The sequence below is a fragment of the Capsella rubella genome, unplaced genomic scaffold (genome assembly GCF_000375325.1).
Source record: "Capsella rubella cultivar Monte Gargano unplaced genomic scaffold, Caprub1_0 scaffold_3, whole genome shotgun sequence".
Taxonomy (NCBI): domain Eukaryota; kingdom Viridiplantae; phylum Streptophyta; class Magnoliopsida; order Brassicales; family Brassicaceae; genus Capsella; species Capsella rubella.
Genome location: NW_006238921.1, coordinates 10,702,037 through 10,712,143, shown reverse-complemented (window position 1 = coordinate 10,712,143; position 10,107 = coordinate 10,702,037). Strand labels below are relative to the sequence as shown.

The 10,107-nt window shown below is 43.6% G+C and overlaps 1 pseudogene; it reads right to left on the bottom strand.

Moving 5' to 3' along the window:
• Positions 1-479: 479 nt before the first annotated feature.
• On the bottom strand, positions 480-2,651 carry LOC111831519 (annotated as a pseudogene).
• Positions 2,652-10,107: the final 7,456 nt, after the last annotated feature.

Genomic DNA, 10,107 nt, shown 5'->3' with positions numbered 1-10,107 from the left:
TTGCGGAAGGTGGAATTCACGAGCTGGCCCGAAACACTCTCTCATGAATCAGTGGGTGGTATAGGGGATAGTACAGGTGATTGACTCGCTTAATCAGTGGGGTAATTGACTCACTCTATCAATGCACGAATGAAGGTTGTTGAATCACTCAATAAACTTAATCCGCAGGTTTCTAAATCACTAAGTAACTCACTCACAAAGAACTAAAGAAAAAAATTGACAAAGACTCAAACTTTGACAAGAAGAAAACTTCTTTTACTTTAAATTGATCAAGGGTAATTAAAAATGAACAATCTAATGAGCTTATATAGGCTCAGCTACACGTCCTAATAATGTAAAACAAGAAACAAATCGCTCAAAATTAATTACACTTGCCGTTGGGACTTTATGAACCAAATCGGCAAAATAAGGCAAGTAGAGAGATGCCTTGAGTCTTGAAAGCTTGGGTGAGAATCCATGACTCCTTGAGGTGTCTAGGTTCATTGTAGGAAGCTTTGAAGACGTGCATAAGTGAATAAGGAAGGAGTCGTTGCAGCTTGATCTCCTTTTGCTCCATGTATGGCAAGTAGTGACTCATCGGCTTCTTGTGTGGTTAGGTGTACCAAAGATCGTGTGGGACAAGTCTTGTGTGGCTTACAAGTTCTCTTAGTTTCCATATGCAGCTTTGGAACACGTCTTCATGAAAGTAAAGGAGAGTTTCCTTATATCGCTCTAAGTAGATCAATGACCTTGATTCAAATGGTGGTTTGGACTTGGGTCTTCTCTTGGGATGTTCTCCATGGACTGGGGCCTTGTAGTGAATCAGATAACTGTGCGGGCTACCTTCATGGCTGATCCAAGTGTTAAAAGACTTCAAATCCTCACAGCTCGCAATCTGATGTAGTTCAGGCAGTCGGTCAGCGAGTAGTTCATGTAGTCGGTCAGCGAGTAGTTCAGCATGCTTGTCAGCGAGTAGTTCAGCATGCTTGTCCGCGAGTAGATCAGAATGTACATCAGCTTTCATCTTTGAATCATATGGATGGTGAATGATTCCTTGATGACTTGATGTTGCCTCATTAAAACCTTTCTAGGTAAACCCATTGGGACAAACCCTAGATAAGGGAAAAAGAGTGCAACAGTCATATCCCAATAGTAAGGTGATTTGACTTGCTGATTTTTAATCACTCTTGAACTGTCGGACTTCTTAGGGTTAATATCATGGTGAATAATTAACCCTTCACCTTGTACTTGATCAGAACTCCACTTAGACAAAGATTCTCCAAAATTTTCCATGTAGACCGGATTGGTGTTCTCTTGGTCTGATCTAGTTATGATGTCTGCATCATACCCTCTCTCTTGAAAATGTTTCGACCTCGAAACTGTACAATCTGCACCAAGAGAAAGCAAGTTAGCTTTCATGCATTTTTGAGAGTTCAATTTCTTACCTTGGTGTTGTTCTATCTTCATGATGCATGGTGCATCTAGTGGCTCTCCTTTGAGCAAGAAAGTAAAGATTACTCCTCGGTTTTGATCTAGTACAACGGTTGATGGTGTAACGTGGTTAGCTCCTTCTCCGGTTTTTGTTTGAGCTTTGAAATCCGGGGGTTCCTCTTTGATTAAGAAATAACTTGGGACTCTCCTAGTCTCCATTAGGGATGGTGTAATCACCAATGGCGCTGGTTTACTCCGGGTCTGATTTTGATTCAAGCGTTTCTTCAGTTTCGGTAAATCGCCTTTATGATCCTCATTTGTACCTGCAATGGTGTTGACACTTTTGACAAAGAACAAGTGCATTAATACAGTCATGGGACCAATATAAACATATAAAACAAGGATGGGCTGAACCATTTCTTTTTCATAAAGTGTTCAATAAGTAGGTCACAAAGTGAATCAACTAATCGATATGATTTAAAACAAGAAGCTAATTCCATAGATTTGTTTAAGAGACCTACGTTTTTGTCACACTCTTTAAAGCTTAACAAGTTCATACTCACATCATTCAAATTATTAAAAATAAATCGAAAGAATGGGTTACTTACTTGACATGGTTCTTCGGTGAGTGTATCTTTCAAAATCAACAAGGTTGATTGATTTGATGACTGGTCCGGTGGTTCTTCTTGTAGTAGAATGTTGTTGGTGCTAACTTCATCATCTTTAATAGGTGGTAAACACATCTTAAGCTCTTGATTTGGATGCATGTTATCACTCTTTGCTAGTTTCTCCGTTTGCTCCACATTCAATATCCTTTGGGATGTGGTCTCTTGCTCATCATGATACTCTTCTATGGTACCTGTATCTTTCTGGATATTTAAGACTATAATCAAGTGCATTATACTTGAAATATAATCATTTAAAACAAAGTCTTTGGAGCTACGATTAATTATTAAATTATTCCAATATCGAACAAGATCGTAGTTTTCACTTACTAGGATACCATTTAAGGTGTTTGGCATTAACTCAACCTTAATTAGTGTGATGTGTGAAGCAAGATCAGATGATGTGGAATATAGTTGTGCCTTCACACGTGCTTCAACAGTTGCTTGCTCACACGTCTTATTTTCGTAAACTTGTGATGCCGTTGTTTCCGAAAGTTTCTCCTTAAGGCTTATGTCATTCTCCACTTCCCTTGGAGTTGCTACATGGTTGTTAAATTCTACAGTCTTGTCATCCATCATATGACTTGACCTGCATCAATAACCTTTGGCAAAGACAAGTACATTAATTTAGAATTGGAAATTTCTAAACTTGATTTAACTAGACAATTGTAGGCACCAGAATTGGCATCCTTGGCCAACGCCCACGTCGCTTGGGCCTGTTTAAGAAGGCCCATTCTCGGAACTGCTCAACCTGCTAAGGGGAATCCGGTGGGATTCAAGGAGTTGAAAAGAGAATCGAAACGGACTATCAGCAGGTCAAACGATGCCTTAATGAAGATCGCGCGATCTGCGGAGCTGAGCTCGCCGGACGTTTAATGTTCACCAAAATTGTATAGATAGTCGAGAAGACTAAATGTAGAGGGGTCGGCTTTTTGTCTAAAAACACTGAATAAAACTAAGCACTTTTCTCCCAACTATTTGCAATTCTACTTCGAGTTTGGACAGGGAATTAGGAGCCCACTCAAGTTTACTCCGTTTCAGTTCGTGGATTTCAGCTCCCACATTTTGGCGCTCTGTGGGGACCTTATTCCCTAACCCACTGATTCCTCGTTTCCGACCTTCCATCGTCAGCCCTGCAAAATGTCGGGCGATGACAGTCAGGTAACTCTCAGTTCTATTCAGAAGTTGTTGCAGGATTTATCTAGGAAGAGAGAGCAGCAGCAGTCTACCGCTAAAGTGGCTGCCTCATCCGAGACTGTCTCAGAGCTGTCCAGCGCCCACAACGCTTACGCAGCCTAAGTGGACGCGCTTGTGGAGGGGACATCTGTCAGCAGCACGCTCCACAGATCGCGCATGCTCGATTTTGGTGGGGCGTTACCGGTGACGTCCCTGGGAAACTGGCAACCAGCCCCCCTGTCGGTGCGAACTCGGCAGAAAAGCAGTCAAGAAAGACTGGTTTGTCAGCATTGGCACCTCCGCAAGGGGTGGCCATTCTGGACTCCGGCCAGAAAACTCCTCCTCCCGCGAGTAGGAATTCCACACCTGGTCACATCCGCACTCCGCCCCAGCATAGGGCGGGGGCCGTGCCCAATCCAAAAGTTTCATTCCTGCAGAATGAGACCGTGGCCATGCAATCACAGGTCCATCATGCGAGGAGCTCCACCCTGGATATCGACCGAGTTATCGAAGAGTTGAAGCGAACTCCTTTCTTGCCTAGAATCTCGACAATGCGCATCAAGAATGCGCGAAAGGTCAAATTTCTCATTTATGAAGGGAAAGGGGACCCTAAAGTTCACCTACATACTTTCCTCTTTACGGTAGGAAGGGTGGACTTCGAGCCTCACGAGGAGTGACGCGGAGTATTGCAAGCTCTTCGCCTTTGTCGGGCCAGCTCTCCTGTGGTTTGCCTCGCTTCAAGAGGGGATGATCGACAGCTTCACCCAGCTCTCTACCACGTTCGTGAAGCAATATTCGAGTTTCATAGGGGTGGGTGTAACCGACGCCCAGTTGTGGAATCTTAGTCAAGGCCCAAATGATTTGCTTCGATCTTACGTTACCAAATTTAAAGAGATAATGGTTATGATTCCCGGGCTCTCTGATTTGGCGGCACTGTCTGCCCTCAAAAATGGTCTGTGGCATGAATCTCGACTCAGGGAAGAGTTGACGGTTAACCGCCCCTCCAGTATCTAAGACGCCCTCCACCGGCAATTGAACTAGGTCGTAGCGGAGGAGGAGAAAGCCGCACTTGCCAAGAAATACAAAGTAGCTCCCAAGCCGAGCTTCGATCAGGGAGTCAGATGGAGTTTGCAGGGTCAAAGACCGGGACCAGCTAACTTTGCGGTGGACCACCAGAAGGGGGGTCCAAAGGGCGCACAGTCGAAACAAGGGTTCGGACCAAAAGGCAAAAACGGGGCCTTACCCAGCAATAAGTGGACCCGGGAGGAGCAGGAAGACGACTCCTTCTGTGAGCTCCACAAGGTGGCTGGACACGCTAACCGGAACTGCAAAAAACTCATGCATCTGCTCGCAGAGAGATTCATGAACGGTGGAATGCCGGACATAACAATTGACGAGCTCGATCAGGCCCAGAATGTCGTCCAGCTCGTAGCTGAGGCAGCTCCTGAAGAGGAGGAACTCTGTAGCATCCGTGTCCGGGTATTCTAGTCGAGCTTGTGATCGAGGATTGAGATCAATGCTCGAAGGATTATCGAAGGAAAAGCTATGGATCGAAGGTTTATCGATAGTGATCGATATTCATCGATGGAAATCAAGTGTACCGAGAAAATCTATGTAAGCTGAAGAGTTTATCGAGTGTTCCGTGTTTTTCGGAGAAAACTGACGGTTACTCGGTCCGAGGGTGATTTTCGGACAAGGGTGGTCGGTAGCCGACAGGTCTGGTCGAGAGTCCGACAAGCTTGGTCGAGCAATTATCGATGTCCGAGTTGATGCGTGTGAATTGTTCGAGAGAATTGGCGGGAACGGTTACTTTCTTGAGAAAACACGCGGATCTGAGTTAAGTGGCAGTTACTTGACGGTTTCTGAAGTAAGAATCGATTATAAAGGAAGTTACTCGATATTCTTCGTCACTTATGTTATGTTTGCGAGAGAGTCTCGAGAAAAAGGGAGAAACGAGGAGATTTCTTCGAGAAAAGGTTGAGAGATGGTGATTGTGAGTCGAGTATGAGTGATTATCGTCGAGGATGAAGATTCGTTAATGATCCTTATCGATCAACGAGCAGTTTATCGAGGATGTGGTTTCTGGGATCAACTAGGGTCGATAGAAGTTCATGTATGATGGAAGATCTGAGTTTCATCAAGAGTATGAGCAGTTTATCGTCGATAAACAGATGGATGCCGAGTTCTAATAGAAATCTGTTGAGATCGGTCAGTTCTGCCTAACGGTTACTGGATAATGTCGTTGTACTCGTGATCGATTGGCGGTTATCGAGATCGAGTAGAAGTGTTCGAGATTCTGGGATGATCGGTTAGTTTTGTCGAGAAAGCTGTTCGGAGATCAAAGGTCTTAACGATGAATATCGAGAGTTTGGTTCCGTGAGTGAGATTGAGGAGTGAAAGTACGGATCTGTGTATGGATCAGGATTATGAGTCATGATCGAGAGTTCTGTCGAGTGTTGATTCATGATCGAGAGTTTGCGGTTCGATGATCCGAGAAGATCATGTCCGGATGTTCTGTTGGTCGAGGAGGGTCGATCATGTGTGTCTGTTGATCGAGAGATCAAAGGTTCTGATCGGAGTGGTGTTGATCTGATTAAGTGTTCTGTAAGTATGTTCGGTGTGATGTTGATTCCGGACATCTCTCTTTGTACTTAGTCATGTGGGGATGGTTGGCTGAGTGACTATGTACCGAGAGAGATGTTGGATGACTCATCGATGGCTGAGCGGTTATGGAAGCTGTTTCGGAAGCTGGAGCATTGGAGTATCGAGAAGACTCGTGGATTCGTGTGCATTGGTCGGACGAGTTTGTTCGATAAATGGCCAAGGTACGATTGAGTTAAGTTTAATTATGTCTATTGTTGATTTTAATCCGCTGCGTAGGTTGTTCTAGTTATGTTGGTAGCTGGAATCGGTCTGTTTTGTGAAGTTTGTGGAAGTTGAATCGTCGTCGGAAGTTTATCAGAATTTTTTCGTCTCCGGCGAGGTAGAATTTCTGTGTGTTCTGTGGTCGGAGTCCTAGTAGCGAGGACGGGGTGTTATAAATTGGTATCAGAGCGTAGTCGGTTCTAGGACAGAGTCTTGAATGGAATCTTGGCTTGTCTAGTTCGATTAGACGCGGTTAATGTTATGGAAAAGCATTTGTGATATGTTTAGTATACTTGATCGGCGAGATGATCGAGTAAGAAGTTGTGTGGTTAAGGTTTCCTGAGAATGTTAGTGCATCTGTTCGGAAGTCTGAGTTGGGAGGTGTCTAGTTAGTGATCGGAAATCACTAAGTCGGAGAGATCGAGTATCACTAAGTTACTAACTTGATCAATTCATCGGGAATGGTTGATCGAAGTCAGTTGGAAAATGGCTAAGTATGGAAGTTAAGTCATTGGGTCTGAAATCTGGTTTGCAAATTGGGGATTTGTTTAGTAAGTTGTTAAGGCGTAAGGAAGCTACCGAGGAAAGTTCAAGGTTGAAGCTAAGCCGGTTCTCGAAAAGAGTCTTGTGAGAAGGATCACTTGTAGTGATGGATCACGCTAGTCTTGGAAGGACTTCTGAGCGGTGAACCACTATGAAAGAGCTGCTGTGAAATGACTTGGAAAAAGTTAAGTTTAGAATTTACTCCACCGGATTAATTTGTTATTAGTATTCGTGAAAGTATGGATAAGGCAATGGATTGCTGGAATTTACCCGGGGAAACGTTTGAGGTTGATCTAGTTTGCTTAAGAGTTTTTTTTAGCAAGCGATAAAGTTCTTGGCAATGAACTGTCGGGATTGGTAGGATTTGGTAAGAATGTGTAGACGGGAAATCTAACATTCTAAAGTTGTAATGGACGAGTAATCGCGGCAGAGGAAATGGAATTCCTTAGTGATCTCGTCAAGGCAAAGCAGTTGCCGGAACGTGAAGTGGGGGAGACTTCACAAGAACTTTGTTGGTGGCCGAGTGTCAAGATAGCAATCTTACATTGTCGGATGATCTGGATTGAGTCTGGTCTGTTCAAGTATTCAGGATTTCATTCACGGTAATGAAAGTTCCAAGGTTGGAAAATCTTGAAGTGTACCGTCCGGGGATGGTAAGTAGAATGAATGGTTGCTAAAGGTTCTGGAAGAATCGGGTCAGAGAGTAAGATCGCGATTAAGCTAAGGATGATTGACTAGGAAAGTCATATCATTAAAGTCAGGTAACCGGTAGTTAGTGTATTGAACTTCAGTGGGATTGATGGTGTGATGATGGGAGTTTGAGGCCGGTTCTGTTGGCGACGTTAGGAACCATGTGGGTTTGCTAAGTCGTTTCCTGTTATGTCACTCTGTCGAGGTGATTGATTCATTTTACTCAGGAATCAGAATGGGATAACACGCTTGGAAGCATGGATGCTTGCTAAGGTTTGTCTTGTTTTGAGTTGCCTAGTAACTTTGGATAATCATGCTCGGCGAGTTCTGTGATCGCGTACTTGGGAATTCATTGAGTTCGCTAAGACGATCTTGTTTGGCCAAGATGAACTGCCCATAGTATCAACCATAATACGCTTGGAGTGATGGTTATGAATCTGATGCATCCTCTACGGGAACTTTGAGGGTTTGCCGAGACATGTATGTTTGATCATCGGTGGGAACATAGAGTGTTCGCCGAGATGTGTCTATCATGTTGTCAACGGAAACTTGAATGTCGGTTATATTGGTATCGGGTATTTAGTGAGATTGCCGAGCCATGTCTGATGTTTGTCTGTGAGGACTTAGAGAGTCTGTTTAAATTTATCTGTCCGGTGGGAGCGGGTGGTGTTCGCAATTGGAATTTTGTTAGGAAGCCTTTGGGAATAAGTGAGTTCGCCGAAGCGTGTGTGTAAAAAGTTTTGCGAAGACTTGTTCTACCAAGGTGTTTTGTTCATTGTTGGTAGAAACTTGTTATCAATTTATGTGGAATTTGTATAGTCTGTGGGGACCGAGATATGTTCGTCAAAGTATGGTAAATGTTCCGATATGGGTTCGGAAGATGATCGGGAATGATCTGAATGTTCTGATAGTATCAAGGATGATACGTAAGGGCCATGATGATCTTAAGTGATCTAAGGATATTCTGAGAATTAAGAACGATTCATGGGTTCTGTGGGATCCGAGTGATCTCAAACAATGAGTAAGGGTTGGAAGAATCCTAGAAATTTTTGTAAAGTCCATGGGAATAAAGGCGATTCCAGGAAAAATCTGTATACGTCAAGGGAGTAGTGGAAATGCTCGGAAGTTCTTGAAGTCTTCTGTGAAAACTATAACTTGGTGGAAACCGAGATAATAGTTATGTTTCTGAGCGATTGGAGATGGTCCAATTTTGGGGTCGGATAAGTTATGTTGAGCATTCGTACTTAAGAAATGGTTGAGGTGAAACGGGTGAGGTGCTTCGAGACTTTGTGTATCTAAGACATAATCGTGAACCAATATACTCTTTGGAGAGTAGAATAGCTTAACTAATTAGGAAAAAGGAAATTCCGAATGTGGTTAGTCGGTGTTCGATCATGGTTTGGTTGGAACAAGAATTCTGTTTCTGAGTTAGTGTTCAGAATATGTGTGTTTGGGCAACGGAAGTGTCGTGCATAGGTATTACCGAGGAATGATGGTCGGTCAGGAAGTGGTCGAGGACTTTCTGTTAATGTGTCCGGGTAAGACAAGTCCGATGTAAAAATCAAATCTTGGGAAGATTGTGATCGGAAATGGTGGGCTAGGTTGAAGAGACTAATGCCAAACTTGTGAGTGGAGTTGTAGAGAACTGAGGTAAGTCGGAAAATCTATAGGAATGAAGTGTCATTGTTGATGATTGCTTGATTTTCGAGATTTCTGCTCCTAAGTGTTGTTGAAAAGAGTTTAAAGATTGGAATGAGATTCCAATAACCACCGAATTCGAGGACGAATTCATTCTAAGTGGGGGAGAATTGTAGCATCCGTTTCCGGGTATTCTAGTCGAGCTTGTGATCGAGGATTGAGATCAATGCTCGAAGGATTATCGAAGGAAAAGCTATGGATCGAAGGTTTAACGATAGTGATCGATATTCATCGATGGAAATCAAGTGTACCGAGAAAATCTATGTAAGCTGAATAGTTTATCGAGTGTTCCGTATTTTTCGGAGAAAACTGACGGTTACTCGGTCCGAGGGTGATTTTCGGACAAGGGTGGTCGGTAGCCGACAGGTCTGGTCGAGAGTCCGACAAGCTTGGTCGAGCAATTATGATATACGCTCCAAGGGTCACATGTACGCACGAACTAGGGTCGATCGAGTTGGCCTTCGCTCTCTCTCGATAAAACCGCAAACAAGACGAAACTCAATGGAACAAGATAGCTTAGGGGAAGCAGGGGATTCGATCAACCAAGTAACAAGCTCACACGGATTGATTCAAGGGGAAACCACTCAAGAATACTCGTGTAAGGACTCTCAACTCGCAAACGGCGCAAGAGAAGAAAATGCAACTTTATTGATCTAGGTTAAAACGTGACTACAAGGCTGCGAATGGGACTTTATTAATAGTCCTTCAGCCATGACCTTCGAGGGTCGAGATTCAATCTCAAATAAACTAACGGTTACAAAATAAAGTAAAGAAAAACAACCAAAAAGGAAACTTGTGTCATTCGCACAAGTGAACCCTCTCCACAAGTCGGAGGCTTAGGTTCGACTCTCTAGGACTTAGACTCAATGAAATAAAACAAACAAATGTTCGGTTGATAGGTCCTGCAAAAACACTTAAGAGAAAATGGAAACAATGAAAACCGAACTTACCTTATTCGGAGGAATGAGAAACCACGTAGTTGTCTCTGGTTCTCCTTCTTCTTCTTCACCTTGGTTCTTGCCCGGCGTATCCTTCCCCTGTACTAACAAGCGGTAGCGGG